This window comes from Cetorhinus maximus, chromosome 31 (genome assembly GCF_964194155.1).
Source record: "Cetorhinus maximus chromosome 31, sCetMax3.hap1.1, whole genome shotgun sequence".
NCBI classification, from domain to species: domain Eukaryota; kingdom Metazoa; phylum Chordata; class Chondrichthyes; order Lamniformes; family Cetorhinidae; genus Cetorhinus; species Cetorhinus maximus.
In genome coordinates this window covers 8,853,326-8,881,279 of record NC_135909.1, presented here as the reverse complement: position 1 = coordinate 8,881,279, position 27,954 = coordinate 8,853,326, and the positions used below count along the sequence as shown (strand labels likewise).

The window sequence follows — 27,954 nt, the reverse complement described above, 5'->3', positions numbered from 1 at the left end:
CAGAATACCTTCGGTCTGTCCGCAAGCATGAGCCAGACCTCCCTGTCGCTTGCCATTTCAACACTCCACCCTGCTCTCATGCCTACATGTCCGTCCTTGGCCTGCTGCATTGTTCCAGTGAAACTCAACGCAAACTGGAGCAATATCACCTCATCTTCGGACTGGGCACTTTACAGTCTTCTGGAATGAATATTGAGTTCATCAATTTTAGATCATGAACTCTCTCCTCCATCCCCAACCCCTTTCCGATCCCTGTTTTTATTCCCCAATAATTTATATAGATTTTTCTTTTCCCACCTATTTCCATTATTTTTAAATGTATTTCCGTCCATTGTTTTATCTCTACCTTTTAACCTATTTCGATCCCTTCCCTTCACCCCACCCGCACGAGGGCTATCTGTACCTTGCTTGTCCTGCTTTCTATCCTTAATTAGCACATTCCTTACATAATATCACCACCTTCAACACCTCTTTGACCTTTTGTCTATGACATTTTTTGGCTATCTCCACCTATCAATGGCCCTCTATCCAGCTCTACCTGTCCCACATCCCCTCTCCCTTAAACCAGCTAATATTTCACCTCTTTTCTGTTTTTACTTAGTTCTTAGTTGAAGAGTCATACGGACTCGAAACGTTAACTGTGTTCATCTCTGCAGATGCTGCCAGACCTGCTGAGTTTTTCCAGGTATTTTTATTTTTGTTCATATCTACACGTTGACAGGACAAACTGTGTCTCAGATTTACAGCTCCCAGGACAGGCTTTCCTCTCCTCTCGGCCTGTGCTGTGGATTATTTGGAACTAGTTGTTGTTTCCCAGCTCAGTAACTGTTAAACCTTCTGAGACCGGAGCTGCTCACAGTGTCTGTTCCCCAGATTCAGGAGGTTGCAGCCAATCACAGCTGTGCCTGTGTTAACCCATAACTGGTTTAAATTATTCTCTTGTTCACAGGAAAATTTACTTTTGATCATTGGAGGGGGCATCGAATAAAACTTTGTGGGTAGAGTTTAGGAATAAAAAAGGGGCAACCACATTATTAGGTGTTTATTATAGACCCCCAAATAGTCAGCGGGAAATTGAGGAGCAAATATGTGCACAATTTTTGGAGGTGGGTAAAAACAATGACAATAGGGTGATTATATTAGGTGATTTCAACTTTCCCAACATTAATTGGGATAGACAGAGTGTTAAGGACTTGGATGGAGTGCATTTCTTGAAATGTGTACAAGAGAACGTTTTAGGTCAATATGTAGTGGGTCCAATAAGGGACGGTGCATTGCTGGACCTAATTCTGGGGAATGAAGCTGGACAGGTGGCTGAGGTAGTGGTGGGCGAGCATTTTAGTGATAGCGACCACAACATGGTACAGTTTAAGTTTGTTATGGACAAAGAAATCGAAAAGTTGCAAAAAAATGTTTTGGATTGGGGGAGAGTGGATTTTAGTAAAATAAGGCAAGATCTGGCCAAGATAGACTGGGAACAGTCACTTGTGGGAAAATCTGCAGAGGAACAGTGGGGGGTGTTCATAAAGGAAACGGGGAGGGTACAGGTTCAATATGTTCCCTTTAGGGTGATAGGAAGTAGTAACAAACCCAGAGAACCATAGATGACCAGAGATATTCAGGTTAAGATGAGATAGAAAATAGAGGCTTTTAGCAGGTACAAGGGATGCAAATCAGCAGAGGCATTAGTGGAGTACAGACAGTGCAGTGTGGACCTTAAGAAAGCAATTAGGAGAGCAAAGAGGGGATATGAGAGAGCTCTGGCTGGTAAAAGAAGGGAAAATCCCAAGATATTCAATAAGTATTTCAATGGGAAGAGGATAACCAGGGAAATAGTATATGGGATCAAGTGGGCATTACATGGGTGGAGCCAGAGGACATCACTAGAGTTTTGAATGTATACTTCACGTCCGTCTTCACCCAAGAGAATGAGGATGAATGTATCGAACTCGGGAAGAAAGACTGCGAGGTACTTAACCAAATTGATATAGCGATTGACAAGGTATTGGTGGTGTTGGCAGGTTCAAAAGTGGATCAATCTCCAGGTTCGGATGATTTGTGTCCCAGACTGCTGAGGGTGGCAAGGGAGGAGATCACAGGGCTCGGACCCAAATTTTAATTCCTCTCTGGCCACGGGGAAGGTGCCAGAGGACTGGAGAACAGCTAATGCGGTTCTGCTATTTAAGAAGGGTTGTAGAGATACACCAGGGAACAACAGGCCAGTGAGTATCGCGTCAGTGGTAGGGAAACTATTGGAGAAATTTCTGAAGGAGAGTATCTGCCTCCACTTGCAGAGGCAAGTTTTGATCAGCGATAGTCAGCATGGCTTTGTCAGAGGGAGGTCATGCCTAACAAATTTGATTGAATTATTTGAGGAGGTGACCAGGTGTGTAGATGAGGGTAGTGCAGTTGATGTAGTTCATATGGATTTCAGCAAAGCCTTTGACAAGGTCCCACATGGGTGACTTATAAAGAAGGCAAAGGCACATGGGAAACAGGGTAACTTGATAAGGTGGATTCAAAATTGGCTTAGTTGAAGGAGGCAGAGGGTGATGACAGAAGAATGCTTTAGTGACTGGAAGCCAGTGTCCAGTGGCGTACCACAACGATCTGTGCTCTGTCCCCTATTGTTTGTCATTTATATAAACGACATAGATGACTATGTGGGGGGTAGGATTATTAAGTTTGCGGATGACACAAAGATTGGCCGGGTGGTTAACAGTGAGGTTGAGTGTCTTGGGCTACAGGAAGATATAGATGGGATGGTGAAATGGGCAGATAAGTGGCAGTTGGAATTTAAACCTGAAAAGTGTGAGGTGATAAACTTTGGATGGAGTAATTTTACAACAAAGTATTCAATGAGTAGCATGGCACTAGGAAGTTCTGAGGAACAAAGTGCCCTTGGCGTGTGTGTCCATAGATCTCTGAAGGCGGAGGGGCATGTTAGTGGGTTGGTGAAAAAGGCATATGGGTCACTTGCCTTTATCAATCGAGGCATAGATTACAAAAGTAGGGAGGTCATGTTGGAGTTGCATAGAACCTTGGTGAGGCCACTATGCATTTCTTGTCGCCACATTATAGGAACGATGTGATTACACTGGAGGGGGTGCAGAGGAGATTCACCATGATGGTGCCTGGGATGAAACTTTTAAGTTATGAAGGGAGGTAGGATAGACTTGGGTTGTTTTCGTTGGAGCAGAGAAGACTGCAGGGCGACCTGATCAAGGTGTACAAGATTATGAGGGGCATAGACAGGGAGCAGCTTTTCCCCTTTGAGGAAGGGTCAGTCACAAGGGGGCATAAGTACAAGGTGAGGGGCAGGAGGTTTAGGGGGGATGTGAGGAAAAACATTTTTACCCAGAGTGTGGTGATGGTCTGCAATGCACTGCCTGGGAGGGTGGTGGAGGCGGGTTGCCTCACTTCCGTTAAAAAGTACCTGGGTGAGCACTTGGCACGTCATAACATACAAGGCTATGGGCCAAGTGCTGGTAAATGGGATTAGGTAGGTAGGTCAGGTGTTTCTCACGTGTCGGTGCAGACTCGATGGGCCAAAGGGCTTCTTCTGCACTGTGATTCTGTGATTCTGTGATTTGAAGATAGACTGTGTGCACTCAGTCACTAAACAACAGTATCGCACCTTCATGTGGAGTTCAAGAGAGAGGGGGTGGAGGGATAGACAGAGACAGAGTGAGTGAGGGCGGTGAGACACAGACAATGCATCAGTTGCAGAAATCCTTGTAAATTCTGGTGTTATCCAGAAAGATTCTCATGAAGAGGCAGAAGCTGCAGTCTCAGATCTTAATGATATTGTAGCACAGACACATCATTAATCCCACACACAGGAATAATGCTGTATTTTAACAGAAATGAGGCAGTATGAACACAATGGTCCAGTTCTAAAAATTGTGCAAGGTCAGAGGGACCAAGAATCTTTATATCTTTGAAGGTGACAGGAGATTTTGAGGGTGTATTTCAGAAAGCAAATGGGATCTTTGGTTTCAACAACAGAGGTACTGAGCATAGAAGCAGGAACGTTATATTTAACATTTATAAAGCTCTGGTTAGGCTGCAACTAGAGTATTGCCTACATGTCTGGTCACCACGTTTTTGGAAGGATGTGAGAGTCTTTGAGAGAGTGTAAAGGAGATTTCCTAGAATAGTTCTAGGCATGAGGGATGATAGCTGCAAGGTTTGTTTGCGGAATCCGGAGCTGCTCTCCTTGAAGCAACCGAGATTGACGGGAGGTCTGAGAGAGGTGTACAGGATTATAACAGGTTTAGATCAGGTAGACAAAGGAAAGCTGTTCCCATTAGGTGAGAGCAGAAGGAATAGGCAGCACGGATTTAAAATATAAGACAAGATGTACAGGGGGGATGTGTGCAAGAAATTTGTTACATTCTAGGTAATGACCTGGATCTTGATCCCTCTGGGCATTGTGGAAACGGAGATGGTGATTACAAATGGAAATTGGGAAATAAAGTTGCAGGAATGGAGCAGGAGAATGGGCCTGACTGGATTATTCTACAGACAGTCAGACTGGATGGGCCGTATGGCCTCCTTCTGAGCAGCAATGTCTCCATGACTCTATGTCTCTCTGTCTCTATGACAGTGTCAGTGAGTGAGAAACAGTGGCCCATGTTTAACCCTCGGTTCCTTTTTGTACTCCCTGCAGCTCAGGGCCATTGGGTATCACTCTCAGTGAGTGTTTCACTCGGATTGAATGAATCTGGGAGAGTTCATGACAGATATTAACTCCTGCACGGTCCTAGCAAACACCACGACTACCGGCTTCCTCCAGTGATTCTGCAGGATTGCTTTGTGATGACGGGCCCCTGAACAGCAAACAGGCTGCACAGAAAGATCTCAAGCAGAAATTCTTATTTCATCGTTCCCTTTCTCAGGAGCTCCACATCTTTTGCTGATCTCGGATATAAATGAATTGGAGAACGTTTCAAAACAAAATTGTTTCACGGAATGTTGTAGAATTCTGCGTCATTCTGACCCACCAGAGCTCAATGGGTGGGAGCGGAAGAGCGCATGGGCGCTGCTCTCCCCCAGCTCCACCTGGGACAGGAAGAGCCGCCAATGGAGTGACCTCAGTCCTGGGGGAATGGAACAAACAGCAGCCTCCTGGGAGGAGGGAGACAAAATGGCAAGAAGCTGTTATTGAAAATAATTGCTGCTTTCTCCCCACAAAGCAGCAGTGAATATTCTTGGTTGAGTTCCCACTCCCCAGGTTTGTTGATATTGGACAGTGAAGAGTTTGAACAGAGCCGGACAGTCGGGACGTGGGGAGTCAGACAAGGAGCAGCTATTGCAGGCACCAGATGAGAAATAGGACGGGCACTTTTTAAACAGCGGCAGTTTGGTTTCGGTGGCAGTTTTAATAGTGGAGATGGTGGCGTAGCGGGAATCTAGAGTTCCAGGTTAATGAACATAAGAACAGAAGGAACAAAGAGCAGGAATAGGCCACTCGGCTCCTCGAGTTTGCTCCACCATTCAATAAGGTCATGGTTGATCTGATTGTAACCTCAACTCCACATTCCTGTCTACCCTCGATAACCTCTCACCCACTTGCTTTCATGAGTCTACCCCTGCTTTAAAAGTATTCAGAGAATCCACTTCCACCCTCTTTTGAGGAAGAGAGTTCCAAAGACTCAAGACCCTCAGCGAGAAAAAAATCTCCTCATCTCTGTCTTAAATGGACGACCCTTTATTTTTAAACAGTGACCACGAGTTCTAGATTCTCCTCCAAGAGGAACCATCCTCTCCACACCTATCGTGTCAAGAAACATCAGGGCCCCCTCAGGATAATGTTATGGAGGCGAGGGATCAAATCCCACCACAGCTACTAGTGACATATAATTCAAAAAAACCTTGAAAGTCATGTTGATAAAAAACCCATCTGGTTCACGCACTCTCCTGCTCTGTTTGAATGAATATACATTCCTGAGACTTGGGCTCACTGCCAGTCTACCATAGTGCTAACAAAAACGGAACATTCTGGAAAACTCAGGAGGTCGAACAGCATCTGTGGAGAGAAAGACAGAGTTTACCTTTCATGTCTGTATGACTCTTAAACGTTAACTCTGTCTTTCTCTCCATAGATGCGGTTAGACCTGCTGAGTTTTTCCAGCATTTTCTATTTTTCTTTCAGATTTCCAGCATCTGCACTATTTTGCTCTTATCTTACTGTGTTGTTGGTGCTTGTGGAACTGATGTCTCTGCTCTCTGTGAGTGATACTGTACTTACTGTGTGAGAAGGAGCTGGCTGCACTTCTCCTTTTGTCACGGAATCACTATTTCGATTCAGCTACTATCAAACTTTTGCCTGTAGGAAGAAAAAGGTATTTATAATAATTCAAAGAGAGGTGAGGTTGCAAATACAAAATAGACCAACGCATTTGTTTCAATTAATTGTCATTACGAAAAAACAGAAAATTAAAAGCAGCAACTGAAGCAGGGCCTGATCTGAAGGGTAATTAGAGCGAGGCAACATATTCTGGTCTTGTCAGCGACTCCTACAGCCCGTGAACAAATAAAAACAAAAGTGGATCCCGAGTGTGGGTAGTAATTCGAACTGTACAGAACTCCCTGCTCTGTCACTCAGTCCCATTCATGGAGCAGTGAATTGTTTCTGGATGGCAGGAAATTGTTGTAAAATGTTCCAAGTCCTTGCTCTGCAGTAGCTGGGTGCTGCAGCACTGTCGTGCAATCAGACACTGACTCTGTTCAGAGAGAGAGAGAGAGAGAGAGAGAGTGGAAGCAAATCATCCTCTAACCCGAATGTCTGAATAATAGTAAGAATAACAGAGACATTCAGATACAGAATTAATCCCACTTCCCCTGTCAGTAATGGGGTCTGATAGACACAGCTTGATTCCCACATTCACATTCTGTACCACTGCCTGATACAGACCCTCATCCTCACATATAGTACCAGGCATTGACCCATAAAGAAGGAACCCTGCTCTCACAAATTGTTCCAGAGACTGAGATGCAGAATGAATCCTACACTCACAAACACTATCTGTGATGGACACATACAGAACAAATCTCGCTCAAGTCCAAAAACAGAGTTCTCGGGATGTATCACACAATCACATTCATCACTAGAAGGTAACAGACACAACTGAGAATTGACGATTGTAGTCCAGTTGCGAATTAACCAGATTTTCACTCAAGAAGAGGGAACATCTGAACACAAGATGGAACACATTAACATGACAGGGAAAATTAAGGCCCCTGAAAGAAAATAATTGTGCAATAGAAAACACCCTCACTGAGCAACAGAGACCATCTTTGCAGAACAGGGAGCACTTTGAAACAACAGAGAACATTTTAATGCAGCTGGGAAAACGTTTGCACGACAGGGAAGCGGGTTACACAACGGTGAAGATCTCTCAACAGCAGAAAGCACAGTTACACAATAGAGAGCACAGTCACACAACAGAGGGCACAGTCACACAACAGAGAGCACATTTACATAATAGAGAGCATTGTTACACAACGGAGAGCATTGTTACACAACAGGGAACCGAGTTAGACAACAAAGGGCACAGTTATACAACAGAGTACACAATTACATTTTCGTGAATACAGTTACACATCAGACGGCACAGTTCCACAACAGAGAGCACAGTTAAACAACAAAGGGCTCAGTTCGACGACAGGGGGCTCAATTAAACACATGGCACAGCTACACAACAGAAAGCACAGTAACACAGCAGAGAGCATATTTACACGACAGATAACACAATTACACAACAGAGAGCGCAGTGAAACAACATAGGACACAGTTACACAATAGAGGGCAGAGTAATACAACAGAGAGCACAGTTATATGAGAGCAGTTACACAACGAGAGCACAGTTACACAACAGAGAGCACAGTTATACAACAGAAGGCAAAGTTAGACAACAGAGGGTACAGTTAAACAACATCGAGCACAGTTAAACAACAGAGGGAACAGTGAAACAACAGAGAGCACAGTTGAACAACAGAGAACAGAGTCCCGCAACAAAGAGCACAGTTACACAATAGAGAGCACTTTTATACAACAGGGTGCACATGCACAAAACAGAGTGCACAGTTACACAACAGGGTGCACAGTTACACAACAGGATGCACAATTACATTACACGATGCACAGTTACACAATAAGAGTCATTGTTACAAACAGGGGACATCTCTGTGTAGCTGGGAACAGTTTACAGAAATGATTAGTTTCTCCACCTCAGTGTCTTGCTAATTTTCTCGGCGTCTTTCTCTGTTATCTTGTGTATCCTGACAGTCTCTTGCTGCCTTTCTGTGTGTGTTTTTCTGTCTGTTTCTGGTGTTACGCAGTGGAATTGTGCAGCCAAGATGATCCACCCAACACATCTTCTCTTGCTCAAAAGCACAAAGCAAGTGACTATTTAGTTCCCTAATACACAAAACTAACATTCATCAACTAGTGACAATGTGCAGCAGAGTGGCGCAGCGGAAGCGTGCTGGGCCCATAACCCAGAGGTCGATGGATCGAAACCATCCTCTGCTATTTATATACTCACTAAAATAAACATTTTGCTGCTACCCACAAACTTATCTCATTTGTAGGTATTAGCATTGGCATCTCGCTTCCTGTAAACACTTCAGTCTGCAACAAATATCTCAAATTGCTTTCATTCACACAAGGATACTAGCTGAAATTGCAAACGCACATCAGCTGAGACCAGCCCATTTCTCGCAAAGAGCTGGCACAGTCTGAATGTTCTTCTCTCGTTCACTCTCACCCCATCATTACCTGAATAGGAAATTCCTGAGATGGGAATATATAGTGAAATTGATATTCATTGCATGCAGTCTGTCCGACCTATATGACAAGCAGCAGTAATTCACCATTCTAATTTGGACAACAGCTTCCTAAACTGCGACATGTACCATCGAGGAAGAGAGGATCATCATAATGAAGACAGCATCATGTCAAAGGCAGTTAATCAATATTTGGGTAGATATCAGCGTTCCTGCTTAATTACTGGTTTAAAACTGGGATAGTGAAGTTTCCTTCCTTGGACCTTTGAGAGCCTCTGATTGTTTCCTTTATCCTGCTAGTAGCTGTTCGGAATTTAATGTGTTCAGCTTCCTGCTCATTCGGCCCTTACCGACCTTACTTAAGGTGAAAATTGTAACATTTCTGTGACCTTTCTCTGCCTCTAACATATTGTGGTCACTCATTGCTAGATGCTCATATACTGCCAGAATATGAATTAATTATCTCTCGTTACTTATTACTAAATCTAACATTTTTCTCTTGTGGTTTCCAAATCAGGGTGGAGGGCAGGAGAGGTTAAATGACAAAAGAGTTTTTGGTGCAAGGTTAAGGTAAATGGGCAAGTAACAAATCCAAAGATGTGTCTGAAGGAGATGTGAATGATGGGATGATGAACGTCTGCCATTCAAAAGCAAAAACAAGAGAAAAATGTGAATTCAACCAAAATATCCAATTGAAAAGATACATAATGGGGATTGAGATTACATTCTCAAATTGTTGTACTCAGTGTTGAGTCTGGATGGTTGTAAAGTGCTCAATTTAAAGATGAGACACGGTTCCTCAAGCTTACATTGAGATTCATTAGAACACTGCAGGATGTCCAGGACAGAAAGGTCAGCGTGAGGACAAGATGGAAAATTAAAATCACAGGAGATTGGAAACTCAGAGTCGTACTTGCTGACAGAGCAGATGTTTATCAAAGCAAACACTGAAACTGCCTAACATAGATCAGACCACCATTGTGAGCAGTGAATACGGGGTGCTAAATTGAAGAAAGTACACATAAATCACTGTTTCAGCTGGAATGAGTATTTAGGTGAGGACAGGTAATATTCCATACCAACACTGCTAATTTACCTTCTTTTTTTCTCAACTGGTTATCTCTCCTCTCTGTGATTGACAGGGCCCTCAAGAACTTCTGTTCCATTTCGTGAGCTCTGCTCTCATCACTTCCCTCGCTCCCCGTACACCGATAGGCTTCCCTTGTCCTCACCATCCTCCCCACCATCTTTCACATTGAATGGATCATCCTTTGTCATTTCTTTGTAAGGCAGAGAGTTGTTGCGGTCTTAAACCCTCTGCCGTAATTGGTGGTGAAAGCCGAATCAAAATAAACTTTCAAAAGTGAAACGAGTAAATACCGAAGGGAAAATATTTTAAGGCTATTGTAAAGGGGAAGGGGAGTGGCACTGATTTGCTTCTATAGAGCTTGCACAGAAACGATTAACACAAACGTTTCCTCCCGTTTCGCTGTTTAGAATGAAATGGCGGTAAACACTTCCCAGAATGCTCTGGGGGATATAAAACGGCCTATCTCGAGCAGAAGGGCCGCATTGCGCAGGCGCACCTATGTCCACCGGAAATCCTTTCTGCGCCGAGCATGCGCGGTACATCTCCCGGAAGCTGAGCATGGTCGAGTGCAGCCTCAGGAGCACCGATTCTCAGAGTCCGAATCAGAGCCTCCGGGTCCGACGACGTGCGGCGAGGAACCCGGACAACGGCACCATGAAGCCGATGTGCACCATCCCAGACGCCGCTTCCCGGTTTCATCTCCCGTTTGCACCGAGTCTTTGATGCGGTAACAGAGAAGGTTGGGGAGGGTGATGCTGTTCATGTGGTTTACATGGATTTCCAAAAGGCATTTGATAAAGTCTCACACAACAGATTTGTCAACAAAGTTACAGCTCATGGAATAAAAGGGACAGAGCAACATGGATATGGGATTGGCTGAGTGACAGGAAACAGAGGGTAGTGGTGAATGGTTGTTTTTCAGACTGGAGGAAAGTTTATAGTGGAGTTCCCCAGGGGTCGGTGTGAGGCCCCTGCTCTTCCTGATATATATTGTTGACCCACTGCTTGGTGTATGGGGCACCATTTCAAAATTTGCAGATGACATGAAACTTGGAGGTATTGTGAACTGTGAGGAGGATAGTATTAAACTTCAAGAGTAAGCATATTGGTGAAATGGGCCGATAAGTTCGACCTCAGAATGACCCGGGGCCGGCCCTGGGGAGCATGCACACTCTCAATGCCGGGGAAGACAGTGCATTTGATAGAGCCGTTTCTGGGATGCAGGGAATTGTGGGAACTGCAGTCACCATGGGCAGATGTTAGTAAGTCTTTTATTGCAGGTTGATTGTCAGTAATCCGAAATATGAACTTTTCTTTCTCCACAGATGCTGTCTGATGTGTGGTGTATTTCCAGCATTTTCTCTCTTTATTCCAGATTGCCACTATACACATGATGTTGTCAGTGAACTATTGCAGGTGTTGCTCACAAAACCAAAGTCAGAAACTCAAACTGACAAATGAAGAACACTTTTGAATCAGAATGGATGTTGGACGTGGAAGCCGTTCGTCGCTTACTTTGAAGGTATGTTCTTTTGGCTAATTTAGAACTGGAGAGTAGAGAGAGGATAAGGCGGTGGGTTTAACCGCGAGCAATTTTGAGAACAGTAGGGCCCAAGCATTTCTGATATCAGGTCATTTACTGTTTCCTGTACAGTAACAGAGACTGACAGGAAGTATATTTCAAATTTTTATGTAACAGCAGAGAGTGACAGACGGTGTTAATTCCACCCATATTCATATACTGTAAGAGAGATTGACGGAGAGTTAATTCAAAGAATCATAGAATGATTACAGCAATGACGGAGGCCATTCTGCCCTTGATGTCTATGCTAGCCTTCTGAAGGAACAAATCACCTCTTCCACTTCACCGCCTTTTCCACATAGCCCTGCACATTTTTCCTTTTTGGATAATGATCCAATTCTCTCTTGAATTCCTTGATTCAACCTGCCTCTACTACATTTTCAGGCACTTCTCCTATCCGGTCAATGCATGACAAGGTTTTTCCTCATGTTGCCATTGCTTATTTTGCCACTTAGCTTAAATCTGTGCCCATTGTCCCTCTACCTTTCCACAAATGGGATAAAAAGTCTTCCTGTTTGCTCTGCCACACTCGCAGTAACAGAGACAGACAGAAAATTAATTCCACATACATTCAGTAATGCAAATTATTAGACTTTTTATTCAAACTCACATACAGTAACAGACTCTAACAGAGAGTTAATTTCACACTCAGATCCAGTAACAGACATTGACAGGAAGACAATTCTACAATCACGTACAGCAACCAAGACTGTCAGAAATTTAATTTCACACTTACTCACAGTAACTGAGACTAGCAGAGAGTGAATACCACACTCACAGCATAATTGATACTGACAGGTACTGAATTAATTCTGCATTCCTGTACAGCAAAGAGGTTGACATGTAAGGTATGAATTCCACACCCACAGTCAATAGCAGAGACTTAATGATAGAGATTTAATTCTTCACTCACATAACAGAGACTGAGAGTTAATATCTCACTCATATACAGTAACACATTGGCAGATGATGAGTGTGGAATTAACTTTCTTGAAGTTGCAGAGCCTGAAAAGGAGTTATTTCCATGGCCTGATACAGTAACCGAGACTGACAGATACAGAATGAATTCCACGTTCTGATACAGTGACAGAAACTGACAGAGTTAATTCTATATTTACCTACAGTAACAGATTATCATACAGAGTTAATTTCACACTCACGTACAGTAACCAACATGATTGGATGGAAAGCTAAATCTGCGCTTGCATATGCGACAGAGATTGAAAGTTAAGCTTAACACAATAGGAAGGATCTGAATGTGTTGGAGAGAGTGCAGAAGAGGTTTATGAGAATGATTCCAGGTATCAGGCACTTCAGTTATGAGGAAAGATTGGAGAAGTTGGGACTGTTTTCCTTGGAGAGGTGAAAGCTAAGAGGAGATTTGATAGAAGTTTTCAAAATCATGAGGTGTGTGGATAGAGTAGATAGAGAGAAACTTCCCACTTGTAAACGGATCGAGAACCAGAGGACATGGTTTTAAAGTGTTTTGGAAAAGAAGCAAATGCGAAGTGAAAAAAAACTTTTTCACACAACGAGTAGTTAGGTTTTGGAATGCACTGCCTGGAAGTGTGGTGGAGGCAGGTTCAGCTGAGTCATTCAAGAGGGCATTGGACGATTATTTGAATAGAAACAATGTGCAGGGTTATGGGGAAAAGGCAGGAGATTGGCACTACGTTAAAATGCTCAGAGAGCCGATGCAGACACGATGGGCCAAATGGCCTCCCTCTATAGCGTAACAATTCTGTGATTCTGTGAATTCACACTCACATTAACAGAGACTAACTGATAGAGAGTTAATTCCACACTCACATACAGTAACAGAGACTGACATAAGGAGTTAATTCCATATTTTCATACAGCACGAGGGTGACAAAGAGTGAATTCCGCACTCATATACAGTGTTCGAGATAAAAACAAAAAACTCCTGCGGATGCTGGAAATCCAAAACAAAAACAGAATTACCTGGAAAAACTCAGCAGGACAGTGTTCGAGAGTTAGTTCCACTCTCATAACCGTAAAAGAGACTGACAGAGATTTAAATTACACACTCGCATTCAGTGAGTGATGGACAGAGAATCAATTCCACACTTACATGCAAATCAGACTGAATTAATTCCACACTGAAATACAGTAAAAGAGACTAACAGACAGAGATTCAATTCCACACTGACAAATTAAAAATATAAGAAAGAGAAGCAGGAGGAGGCCATTCAGCCCATCGGGCCAGCTTCGCCATTCAATAAGACCATGGCTGATCTGATTGTGGCCTCAAACCCATTTTCCCACCTGCCCCATAACCCTTGACTCTCCTACCGATGAAAAATCTGTCTAACTCAGCGTGAATATATGCAATGAGGCAGCCTCCACTGCTCTCTGAGGTGGAGAATTACAAAGATTAAGGACGCTCTGAGAGAAGAAATTCCTTCTCCCCTTCTTCTTAAATTGGAGATGTTTATTTTTAAACTGTGTCCCCTGGTTCTATATTCCCCGCAAATGGAAACATTCCTCTCAACATCTACCCGGTCAAACCCCCTCAGAATCTTATTTGTTTCAATGAGATCACCTCTCATTCTTCGAATCTCCTATGTGGATCAGCCCAACCTGCTTAAACATTCCTCAGGAGACAACTCCATCTCAGGAGTCAGTCTAGCACCTCTGTGAATTGCCCCCTATGCAATTATATCCCCCTTTAAATAAGGAGACTCCAACATAACACAGTACTCTCGGTGTAGTCTCACCAATGCTGTGTAGTTGTAGCAAGACTTTCCTACTTTTATACTCCACCCCCCCCCCCCCCCCCCCCCCCCCCCGCCCCCTCCAACCTGGAATAAAGGCCAACATTCCATTTCCCTTCCTAATTACTCGCTGCAGCTGCACATTAACTTCTTGTGATTCATGTACAAGGAGATCTTGATCCCTCTGTACTGCAACATTCTGCAGTCTCTCTCCACAGTATCACTGCATCGAAGGAGGCCATTCGGCTTATCAAGTCTGCATTGGCTCTCTGAAAGAGCATTCTACCTAGTGCCATTCTCCTCCCTTGTCCCCATAACCTTGCACGTTCTTTCCTTTCAGGTAGCAATTCAATTCCCTTTTGAATATCTCAAGCAAACCTGCCTCCACCACCCTTTGAGGAAGTTTGATCCAGACTCCAACCACCTTCTGGGTGAAAAAAAAATTAAATTTTAAATGAAACTTTGAGTCTATCTCACATCACATTTACTCCTTTTGCCAATTATTTTGAGTCTGTGCCTTCTGGTTCTTGATGTTCTATTGAGTGGGAACAATTTGTCATTTATTTACTCTGTCCATTCCCCTCAGGATCTTGAATGCATCCCTCAAGTCTCCTTTAAGCCACCTTTTCTCCAGGGAAAACAGCCCCAACCTCTCCAATCTATCCCCATGGCGACAGTTCTTTATCTTGGAATCATTCTTGTGAATCTTCTGTGTACTCTCTGCAATGCCTTAACATCCTCCCTTAAGTATGACACCCAGAACCGCACACAGTACTCCAGATGAAGCCTAAAAAGAGACTTATAAAAGTTCAACATGACCTCCTTACTCTTCACAGAATCACAGAATCTTGTACTCAGTGCCCCTATTAATAAAGCCTAAGTTACTATATGCTTTATTACCTGCTCCCTCAACATGCCCGGCCATCTTCAATGACATATGTACATATACAATGCAGTCCCTCTGTTCCTGCACCTCCTTTAGAGGGTCTCCCTTTATTTAATACTGTCTCACTATATTTTTCCTACCAAAATGAATCACCTGGCACTTCTCTGCATTGAACTTCAGCTGCCACTTGCCTGGCCAATCCACCAACATGCCTATGTCCTTTTGAAGTTCAAGACTATCCCAATCACAGTTGACAATGTTTCCAATCTTCGTATCATCTGCAAATTTTGAAATCATGCCTTGCACACCACAATCTAGGCCATTAATATATATATCATTTGAATAATGTTTTGTTTTTCTATTCTTCCCATCAAATTTTCCCACTTTGTATTTCATCTGCCAAATGTTTGCCCACTGATTTAACCTTTCTATATCCTCTTGCAGACACTTTGTGTCCCCCTCACAATCTGCTTTCCCACCTATTTATGTATTGTCTGAAAATTTGGTGATGCTCTCCCCACTCATCTATGTCATTAATATAGATTGTAAATAGCTGAGAACCCAGCACTGATCCTTGTGACGCTCTACTGGTTACAGTTTGCTACCCTGAAATTGACTCACTGCCATAGAGTAACAGAGACTGACAGACAGAGAGTTAATTACACACATTATTATAGATTGACAGAGAGTGATTTCGACACACACGTAGTGTAACATTGATTGATAGAGTATTAATTCTGCACTCACACACAGTAACAGATTGACAATGTTTGTGCCACATTGACACACAGTAATGGAGACAAAACGATTGAGAGTTAATTCCAGGCTGTCATACAGTAACAGAGACCAACAGATAGAGAAATAATTCCACACACACATAAAGTAACGGAGACTAATGTAGAGTTAGTTGTGCACTCATGTACAGTCACAGAAACTGAGAGAGAGTTAATTCCATATTCAATTACGGCAATAGAGACTGAGAAAGAGATAATGCTGCCCTCATATACAGTAACAAAGACTGACAGTTAATTCCACTCTCACATGCAATAATAGAGAGAAACAGAGAATTACTGCCCCACTCACAAACAGTCATAAAGAATAACAGAGACAGAATTAATTCCCCCTCACATACACTAACAAGATGGACAGAGAAGTAATTCCACCCAGAAATGCAGTAACAGAGACTGACGGATAGAGAGGTAATTGTGCACTCATGTACAGATTGACAGGTACTTGGAATTAGTTAATTCTCGATTCACATACAATAACAGAGATAGACAGATAGAGAGTTAATTCCACACTCTTGTACAATAAAAGTTACCAGGTTCTCGCTTGAAGAATTCACCTGACATGCATCATACAGTCTTTTCATTGTTTCATTATATTTACTATTTTCTTCTTCATCAAAGGAGCTCTGGCTTAGGTTACCCTCCCTTTCCCCCCTCATTGGAATGTACCTAGTCTGTACTTGAAACATCTCCTCCTGAAAGATCACTCATTGCTCTGTTACAGATGTCCCTGTCAGTCTTTGGTTCCATTTTACTTTGGCTAAACCCCCTCTCCTCACATTGAAGTTAGTCCTTTTCCAATTTAGAAGTTCTACTTTTGATTGCTCCTTGCTCACCTCAAGCTTGTGATACGATGATCACTCTTACCCAAGGGTCCACCCACAGACACTTGGTTCACGTGGCCAACCTTGGCCCACCTCATTCCCCAGCACCAGATCCAGCAATGCCTCCTTCCTAACTGGACTGAGAACATTCTGGCCGAGGAAGGTCTATTGAACACATTTCAGAGACCCCTGGATATCACCACTCTACAGCTCTTGTCGCTGTTTAAAAATAAGGGGTTGCCCATTTAAGACAGATGAGAATTTTTTTTCTCTGACAGGGTCTTGAGTCTTTTGGACTCTCGTCCTCAATGGTGCTGGAAGCAGAGTCATCGAATATTTTTAAGGCAGAGGTTGATAGGTTCTCGATAGGCAAGGGTGTGGGGGGGAGGTGAAATCTTATCATGGGCAGGCACGAATGTGGAGTTGAGGTTACAGTCAGATCAGCCATAATCTCATTGAATAGTGGAGCAGGCTCGTGGGGCCGAGTGGCCTCCTCCTGCTTCTAATTCACATCTTCCTATGTTCTTAGACACCTCTGTGATTTCCCTGCAGATTTGCTCCTCTATCTCTCTCTCACTATTTGGAGGCTGATTTAATATCCCCATGAGTCTGATCATTCCCTGATTATTTCTCAGCTCTAACAAATGAATTCTGCCCATTTCCGGTCAAGGACATTGTCTCTTCCCAATATTAGTGATTCCCTTAATCAGTCCCGCTAACCCACTTCCTTTTTTCCCTTCTCTATATTTTCTGAACAGTTTGTATCAGTGAATATTAAGCATCAGTCCTCACCATTTTTAAACCATGTTTTTGTCATTGTCTCTACATCATTTTCCCACATGGTTATTTGTGCTTCTAGCTCAGCGACATTATTCACCACACTTTGTGCGATTACAGACATGCATTCTAAACCTGTCCTTGTATTTCTCTTAGAATCCTTCTTCATCTACTCCTATTTTATATGGTCCTATTTCCTTCTCTAGTTATTTTTCTTTTCTACTTCGATATACTGATGCCCACCCCCCCTGCCAATTTAATTCAAACCCTCCCCAACCACTCGAGTGAGCCTATCCATGAAGACATTGGTCCCAGTCTTGTTAAGGTGCAACCTGTTCCTTTTGATTAGGTGTTTCCTGCCCCAGAACTTGTCCCAATGTCCCAAGAACCTGAATCACTCCCTCCTGCACCAGCCTCAAACCACATATTGATGTTCCCTATCTTCACATTTCTACTCTCACTAGCACGTGGCACTGGCAGTAATCCAGAGATTACTCCCTTTGTGGTCCTACTTTTTAACTACCTCCCTCGCTGCTGGAATTCTGACTGAGGGACCTCAATACCTGTCCTCCCTGTGTCATTGATACTGACGTGTACAACAACCTCTGGCTCACTCCCTTCCCCCTGCAGAATATTCTGTACCCTCCCCGTGATGTCCTTTACCCTGGCACCAAGGAGACTACACATCATGTGGGACTCTCAATGACGGTGACAGAAATGCCTGTCTGTCCCCCTGACTATGAAATCTCCAATAATGACTGCGTTTCTACTCTTTGCTGTTCCCTCCTGTGCAGTTTCTTGCCCATTGATGCCATGGTCTGGACTGCACTCCTTCAGGGTGTCACCATTCCCAGCAGTCTCCAATGCTGAATACCGGTTTGACAGTGGCACATACCTGAAGACTGCTGCTCTTTCTGCCTCTTCCTACTCTTTCGATGGCCACCCATCTACTATCCTGAACCCTCTCTTTCCGTTTGGAGTGTTCACCTCCTGGAACGTACGATCCAGGAAACTCTCATCCTCCCTGATTCTCCACAGTGACTCCAGCTGCCCCTCAAGCTCGGAAATCCTGAGCTCGAGCTCAAGCAGCTGGAGACACTTTCTGCACATGTGGCCCTCAAGACACATGAAGTGTCCTGAGGTTCCCACATGGGGCAGGAACTGCAAACAACAGGTCACAGCTGCCCATCCATGACTGAAAATAAACCTCTATTCCCTCTTTTAGAATCTAATTAGTACCTTGTTTAAATTATTAATTTTATTAAATGCCGACCTGCTCTGCACTAATACTCTTATTATACTTACACTTACTGTTATACTTACCCTGATTGTAATGTTTAATTTTCCAGCTCCTATTTTTCATGCTCTGACTATTTATTTTAACCATGGCCGGTTTGCTCCAACCCCTCCCTCACAGCTCTTTATTCCACCCCCCCCGTCACTCTTCCCTCCTTCTCTCTCTCACTGCTGCTCTCGGGCTGCTCTGCCGCTGCTCTTTATCCACCCTCCAGCCTCACTCAGCTCTCACCCTCACTCTCGGCTCCTCCACAGTCCCACGTTTCTGACTGTTTAGGAAATTCTCTGACCTTTGCTCCAAGATGGATGATCTCATGTTGACCACCATCGGCCACGGTTTTTTTCACTCACTGAATCTGTCAGTGATGCTTTGAAACTTGCTGCTCCCACCTACACTTCTAACCATGTCACCTAACCTAGTGTCATCAGCAAACTTGGATATAGTCTGGAAGTTATTAAAATGTAAAAGAGCTCTGGGAATGGGAATAGAACAGCCGCCTGACGTGACAGAGAATCAGTTGTGTATGTATCCCTCCACCCTGAAAAACACACCACTCACCACCACTTTATCCTTTCTTCCCCTTATTCAATTCTGTAACCATGCTGCCACTGCCCCTGTTTCCCATCTGCTTGAATTTTACTAACAAATCTATGATGTGGGATTTTTGCAAACCCTTTTGCAAGTCTGGACACACATCATCAAATTCACTCCCCTGGTCAATGTTGTCTGAAACTTCATCAAATAACTTCATTATGTATTTCAGTCATGATTTTCTGTTAACCAATCTGTGCTGGCTGTCATTTATCAACCCATGTTCCACCAAGTGACAATGAATTTTCTCCTGGATTATTGACTCTAAACCTTTCCCCACCACCAGCATTAGACTAACTGCTCTGTAGTTACTGGGTTTATCCCTCTGGCTTTACTGGGTTTGTCCATCTCTGGTGCTTTACCTGAGTGTGTGATTGGTTATTTAATTATCACTCGCCAGTCCTGTGTCAGGATTACATTAATTCTGTACATCAGTTTCTCGTCTCTCCTGGCCTATGTCAGCATGACATTGAATTTGTTTCACTCTGAAACGTGATCTTTGTGAGTCTGGCAGTCATTTTCCGACTGTTAGTCCTTGGCACTCTTTGATAATATTTCATACATTTTGTATCTGCCAATCTGTGACACTGTCAATATGAAAAACACTCTCAACCTGTCAGTCTCCATTACTGCCTATGAGCATTGTATTATTTTTGTGTCTGACAGTCTGTTGTTCTCCAGGTGAAATTGTAAATCCTGATGTTCAGAGAGATTTGAGTGAACTTGTATATGGATCATGGGAAGATAGCATCCAGAAATCAATGTGGAAGGCAGCTAGCATGTTAGACTTTATGACAAGGGGATTGGAGTACAACAGTAAGGAAGACTTACTACACTTCCATACGGCTTTGCTGAGACCACACATGCAGCATTTGGCACTGTTTTTTGTCTCCATATCTAAGGAAGGATATATTTACATTGGAGGCCATAAAATAATTGGTCGCTGTGATGAGACGTTTGTCCAATGATGAGAAGCAGTGTAAATTGTTTTCATATTCTCTGGTTATTGGAAGTAGAAGTGATCTCATCCACGCGTGCAGGATTACAATGGAGCTTGACAGGTTAGACACTGAGAGGTTGTTTGTCTTGGCTATGGAATACGGACATACATATGAATTCGGAGCAGGAGTCGGCCACCCGGCCCCTCGAGCCTGCTCCGCCATTCAGTAAGCTCATGGCTGATCTGAATGTAACCTCAACCCCACATTCCTGCCTTCCCCGATAACCATTCACCCCCTTGTTAATCAAGAAACTATCCAGCTCTGTCTTAAAAATATTCAAAGACCCTGCTTTCACTGCCGTTTGAGGAAGACAGTTCCAAAGCTTCTCAACCCTCTGAGAGAAAACATTCTCCTCATATCTCTCTTAAATGAGTGACCCCTTATTTTTAAACAGTGACCCGTAGTTCTAGATTTTCCCACAAGAGGAAACATCCTCTCCACATCCACCCTGTCAATACCCCTCAGGACCTTAAAGGTTTCAATTGAATCACCTCTTACTATTCTAAATTCCAGTGGATACAAGCCTAACCTGTCCTGCCTTTCCTCATAGGACAACCCCTCCCTTTCCTGGTATTAGTCTAGTAAACCCTCTCTGAACTACTTCTAACATATGTACATTTCCCTTTAAATAAGGAGACCAGTACTGTATACAATACTTCTGAAGAGGTCTCAGCAATGCCGTGTACAACTCAAGCACAGCCTCCCTACTTTTGTAATCAATTTCCCTCACAATAAATGATAACATTGTATTAGCTTTCCTAATTACCTGCTCTACCTGCATACTCACCTTTTGTGATTCATGCACCAGGACACCCAGACCCCTCTGAATCTCAGAGCTCTGCAATCTCGCACCATTTAGATAATAAGCTTATTTTTTATTCTTCCTGGCCAAAAGGAAAGATTTCACATTTGCTGACCTTATACTCCATTTGCCAGATCTTTGCCCACTCACGAAATCTATCTATGTCACTTTGTAGCCTCCTTGTGTCCTCTTCACAATTTACTTTTCTACCAACTTTGTCTCATCAGCAAATTTAGCAAACATTCCTCCGGTCCCTTCATCCAGGTCATTTATATAAATTGTAAAAAGCTGGGGTCCCAGCACTGATCCCTGTGGCACACCACTCATCATATCCTGCCAACCATAAAAAGACCCATTTATGCCAACTCTCTGCACCGTTAGCTAGCCAATCTTCTATCCATGCCAATATGTTACCCCCTTCACCATGAGCTTTTATTTAATGCAATAACCTTTGATGTGGCACTTCATCAAATACCTTCTTGAAATCTAGGTACAGTTCATGGACTGGTTCCCCTTCATCCACAGCACATGTGACTCCTTCAAAGAACTCAATTAAAACGGTTAGACATGATGTCCCTTTCACAAAGCCATGTTGACCCTTGAATTTTTCTAAGTGCCCTGCTATAACTTCCTTAATAGCTTCTAAAATGTTCCCTGTGACAGATGTTAGGCTAACTGGCCTATAGTTTTCAGCTTTCTGTGTCCCTCCCTTTTTGAATGAAGGAGTTATGTTTGCTATTTTCAAATCTAATGGAACCTTCCCTGAATCTAAGGAAGTTTGGCAAATTAAAACCAGTGCATAAACAATCTCACTAACCACTTCTTTCTAGACCTTCGGGTGAAGCACATCCGGACCTAGGGATTTGTCAGCCCGCAGCCCCAACTATTTGCTCAATACCACTTCCCTGGTGATTGTAATTTTCCCCAAGTTCCTCCCTCCCTTCCATTTCCTGATTTACAGATATTTCTGGGATGTTACTTGTGTCCTCTACAGTGAAGAACGAAGCAAAATACCTGTTTAATTCACCCACCATTTCCCTACTTTCCATTATCGATTCCCCTGAATCTAGAACATGTGGGCACAATGTCAGCATAAGGGGTTAATCATTTTGGACTGAAATTTGGAGAAATTCTGCACTCTCAGCGTGTGAATATTAATACTTCTCTGTCCTAGTGAAATATGGATGCTTCATCCATGAATATATTTAAGGATGATGCAGACAGGTTATTCAGTGAATCAATGGATATGGGGTGTAGGCAGGAAAATCTAGTTAGGTAGAAGGTCAGGCCTCTGACCTTATTTTGTTTGCTATGATATTGCCCCTTAGTGAGTGAATTATTTGGTGTATTTCATTCTTTGGTATGATGTATGAGTGGTTCGGGTTCTGCAAGTCAGTCTCTGGTACTCTATCTGAGTATGAATATCCTTTTATTTTTCTATTAGTCTCCCACTCTGAATAAGAGTGAGTGATTTTTTTTTCCCATCAGTATCTGGTACTGACTGTCAGCTTGAGATTCATTCAACATCTGCCAGTGTTTTATATTCCATGTGAATGTGGATCTAACTGTGTTTTTCAGTGCGAGTAGTTGCAATTAATTTTGCATCTGTCAGTATCTGGAACTGAACAGGGCTATGGGATTCATTCCGTATCTTACAATCTCTGTTAATGAATGTCAGTAACATTCATTTTGTGTGCATTATTTTCCGGTACTGGAATTGATGGCGGGATTTAATATTTAACTGTTATTCCCTGGTACTGCATGTGAATTTGTGTCACATCCTGTATCAGTCACTATCTTTGTGTGTGTCTGTATGTGTGTGCAGGGTTCATTCTGTATTTGTCAGCATCTGGTACTGAATGGGAATTTGGAATAATGTATTTTAATATGTGTCTACATCTGGGGCAGAGAGTTACTGTGGGATTAATTGTATATCACTCGGTTACTGGAACTGTGTGTGAAAGTGGGATTCGTACTCTATCTATGTGACTTGGGAGCTGTATGTGAGGGTACTTTACTTCCATAGCTGTATTTAATAGGTATCTCAAGAGTGGTCGGCAAAGCCATTTATTTCACATTGTAGACTGCAGCTCAGGGTTAACCTGATTATTGTGATTGGTTCTAAGATCACACATAAGCCAAATTGGGTAAGGATTGGGATGAGAGGTTTCCTTCCTGACAGGTATTAAGATGGGAATCATTTACAACACCATGCCTGAGATAACTATTGAGTACAAATCCAGAATTAATCCCAGAGTCATAAGCAACATCAAAGATTGAGAACAATAAAATACACCCCACATTCACACAGAAAACTGGACATGGTGAACTACTGGACAAACCCTATACGTTACCAGGCACGGACAAACTGCCCAATAGACAGACAGCACCAGAGACAGACAAATGCAGAATGAATCCCACATCTCACACTGAGAACAAAACACTTGCACACCTGCAGTTCTACTGGCAGGCTCAAAAAGTGTCCAGACACTCATACAATACCAGAAAATACAATATGCAGACTGAATATGACACACATATATTGTACCAGAGAATGAGAGACATAGAATGACTCCAACACTCACTTTCAGCTCCAGAAGCTGACTGATAGAGCAAAATCCTTCCACATACAGTTCCACTGACAGTTTCAGAATGTAACCCACCTCTCTCAGTATCAGAAAATACTGATACAGATAGGAATGGAATATAACACAAATATACTGTCCAAGAGAGTGACTGTCAGAATAAATCCAAACATATTGGCAGTTCCACTGATAATGTCTCCACACTCACATACAGTAACCAAGACTGACAGCTTCAGAATGTCTCTCAGTTTCACACAGTACCAGTGAGTGACACAGATATTGAATCCCACATTCACAAAATGAGCCAGAAAAGGGCAGTGAAGAATGTATCTCACTCTCAAATACAAAACAACGGTCTGTTGGTTTCAGCACAACATTATAACTTCTGCTTGGTATAACAAAATATTATGAAATGTCATCTTCACCGTTAGTAATTCCAAATACCTCCCTTCGCCGTCCAATAAAATGTGAACGGTTCTTGTCTGTCCTGTCGCTCTCTGAGTGTGCTGACATCTACTGGCCAGAGCTGAGAAGTGCAACAGAGCGGAACTTTTTTTAAATTCAATGGATATGAGATTCGCTGGCTCGGCCATCATATTTATACAACCGGGAACACGTTTGTACTGCAGGGAAGCATTTTACACAACAACAAAGAACATTTCTCAACACCAGAGAGCATAATTCCACAGCAGGAAATATATTCTAAACATGTGAAACACTTTAACACCATAATGGAACAGTAGACATTAAAAGACTAAGCAGCAGAGTGGCGCAGCGGAAGCGTGCTGGGCCCATAACCCAGAGGTCGATGGATCGAAACCATCCTCTGCTATTTACATTCTCATTAATGTCAAAAGGGAGTACTTCCTGTTACCCACAAGCATGTCCGTTATTTACATCAGCTTCCTGCAAAAATGCAATCTTCAACAAATCTCTGATATGGCGTTTATTCACAGAGGGACACAAGCTGCAAATACTGTGAACTCATCCAAGCCGATTCCCTCAGCCCATTGACCCCAAAGAACTGGCACAGACGCAAATGGCCGGAGTGGCCACCTCCTCTTCACTATCACTGTATGATTATCCGAATACAAAAAACTATCCTCTTAGATGGAAACAACATCGTGAAGGTCATAATTTTTAAAGGTAATTCACGGGATGTCGGCTTCGCTGACTGGGCCGGAATTTTTTGCCCATCCCGAGTTGCCCTTGAGAAGGTGGTGGTGGCTGATTTCTTGAACCGCTGCATTCCGTGTGGTGTAGGTACACCCACAGTGCTGTTAGGAAGGAAATTCCAGGATTTTGACCCAGCGACAGTGAAGGAACGGCGATATATTTACAAGTCAGGATGATGAGTGACTCGGAGGGGAACTTAGCCGCAGGTTTTCCGATCTATAGGACACCCTGCAGTAATTCGCCATCTTTATTTGAACAGCAGCGTCCTCCCTGAGACATGAACCACCGAGAAGGACAAAACCATCAGCATAGCGGAGACAGCATCGCACCAAATACACAGTTCATCATTATCTGGACAGAAATTGTCATTCCTTCTTAATCACTGGTTTAATTTATGGAATTCCGTCCCCGTTATTAATAATATTAATCATAATAATTAACCATAATTATCATAAAAGTTTCATTCCTTCGGTACAGATTACACTAAATTATTATTTGAGTGCCTCTGATTGTTTCCTGTCTTGTTGTACCTGTTAATAGCTGATGGGAATTTAACGTGCTCAGTTTACCGCGCATTCCATCCTTATTGGCCTTACTTGAGATGATAACCAGCATGTATGCGACCTTTCTGCTCGAACTGAATGTCTGTCTCTAACATATTGCAATCACTCATTGCCAGATGCTCATTCACTATCATATTGTTAAGTCATTCGAAATTCCGGTGAGTCTAGATCCAACCTTATCAACCCTTCCTCGTTAGAAAACCCCCTCAGCCAAGGGAATATCCCAGTCACCTTTCTCGGGAACTGTCTTCAATGCAAGTATATCCATCCTTCAGTAATCAGGCCAAATCAGCACCCATTATTCTAGGTGTGGTCTCGCCAATGTCCTGTACAGCTGCAGCAAGGCTTCTCCGCTTTTCTATTCCAGTCCCCTTGCAATTAAGACCAACATTCCACCTGCCCTCCTAAGTATTTGATGCACCTAAATGATAACTTTTTTTCAATGATTCTTATACAGCGGCACCCATATCCATCTGTACTGCAGCATTCTGCAATGTCATCTAAACATTTTTTGTAATTCTTGTACAAGGATCCCTCTGTACCACAGGATTCTGCAGTCTCTCTGCATCTCAGTAATATTCCTCTCTCCTATGCTTCTTGCAGAAGTGGGCAACCTGACATTTTACTACATCCATTTTATCCCCACTTACTTGAACATCTACATATCTATGCAGACTCTTTCTCCACCCTCCGGTCTCACTCAGCTCTAACTCTCAGCTCCTCTGGCATAGTCCCAAGTTTCTGACTGTTTAAGAAGTTCTCGGATCTTTCTTTTGTTCAAGGTGGATGACCTCATTCTTCCCAGTGTTGACCACCACCGGCCACAGTTTTATTCACTCACTGAATCTGTCAATGGCCCTTTGAAACTTGCTGCTCCCACATACACTAATAACCATGTCACCTAACCTAGTGTTATCAGCAAACTAGATATAGGCTGGAAGTTATTAAAATTTATAATAAAACAGAAAATGCTATAAAAACTCAGCGGCCCTGGCAGCATCTGTGCAGAGAGGAACAGAGTTAATGTTTGAGTCCGTATGACTCTTCTTCAGAGCTCGCCACTACTTTACACTTTTTGTCCCTTATTTTATTTTGTATCCATGCTGTCGCTGCCCCTTTAATCCCAGCTGCTGGAATTTTACCAAGTTCATTATGTGGGACTTTTTCAAATCCCTTTGGAAGTCCAGACATACATCATCATCCTCACTTCCCTGGTCAATGTTCTCTGACACGTCATCAAAGAGCTTTATTAAGTATTTCAGTGCTGATTTTCTGTTAACCAATCTGTGCTGGTTATCATTTATCAACTCATGTTCTACCGAGTGACAATGAATTTTGTTCTGGATTATTGTCTTTAAATGTTTCCCCACCACCAGCATGAGACTAACTGCTCTGTAGTTACTGGGTTTATCCCTCTCCATTTTAAACACGGATGTAACATGAACAATCTGCAGTTGTTTGGCTTCACTCCCATATCCAAGAAGGATTGAAAGATTGTGGCTCGAGTCTCCGCTATTTCCACCCTTCATTCCCTCAGTAATCCAAGGTGTATCCGATGCGGATCGAGCAGCTTTTCTGCTGTGAGCAGTGCCAGCCTTGTGATAGCTTCCACTTTATCTATTTTCATCCTATCCAATTTCCCCACCAATGACATTAGCAGCATCCGCTTGTTTTGTGATGACAGGTTTATTGCAAAGTTTACGAGGCAAATACCAGGGATGGGCCGGTTGTCTTATGTGGTGAGGTTGAACAGGTTAGGCTTGTATCGCCTGGAGTTCAGGAAAGTAAGAGGCAACTAGATTCAAACCTTTAAGATCCTGAGGGATTTGACAGGGTGGAGATGGAGAGCACGTTTCCTCTTGTAGCAGAATCTGGAAATAGGGGTCACTGTTTACAAATAAGGGGTCGCTCATTTCAGACAGAGTTTCTTTTCTATCCGAGGGTCGAGCGTCTTTGGAGCTCTCTTCCTCAAAAGCTGGTGGAAGCAGAGTCTTTGAATATTTTAAAGGCAGAGTTAGATAGATTCCTGATTAACAAGGTGGGGGGGGCGGTGAAAGGTTATTGGGGGTAGGAAGGAATGTGAGGTTGAGGTTACAATCAGATCAGGCAGGGTCTTACTGAATGGCGGAGCAGGCTCGAGGGGCTGAGTGGCCCAATCCTGCTGCTAATTAGTTTGTTTGTATGTTCTCATTTAGTACGTCAGCCACGCCCTCTCCCCGCACAGGATCTCCAAATCAGCCCCCCTTTCAGTGACTGCCCTTAGGCTGGTAAAAAATCTTCTGTGTTTTCGGTTGTTACCTGCAAATCTTTTCTCAAACGCTCTCTCTTCTGATCTAATTTCCTTTTTCCATCTCTCCTCTGCACTTTCTGTATTCTGCTTGGTTCTGTAATGTATTATGAATCTGACTATTATCATCAGACTTATTTGGAATTCCCACAGAGCACAGGATGTGTAGGCAACAGC

General features: G+C 43.0%; 1 long non-coding RNA gene and 2 other non-coding genes across 3 annotated transcripts in view; all 3 read left to right on the top strand.

Moving 5' to 3' along the window:
- Positions 1-8,467: 8,467 nt before the first annotated feature.
- On the top strand, positions 8,468-8,539 carry trnam-cau (transfer RNA methionine (anticodon CAU)). The gene has a single exon. It is a non-coding gene; the product is annotated as a tRNA-Met (tRNA).
- Positions 8,540-11,325: 2,786 nt separating this feature from the next.
- LOC144670411 (uncharacterized) overlaps positions 11,326-27,954 on the top strand; it is an 80,001-nt gene continuing 63,372 nt past the window's right edge. The window contains exon 1 of the long non-coding RNA XR_013573867.1: positions 11,326-11,405. This is a non-coding gene — a long non-coding RNA (uncharacterized LOC144670411). The remainder of the gene's footprint in view (positions 11,406-27,954) is intronic.
- Positions 24,512-24,583, top strand: trnam-cau (transfer RNA methionine (anticodon CAU)). The gene has a single exon. It is a non-coding gene; the product is annotated as a tRNA-Met (tRNA).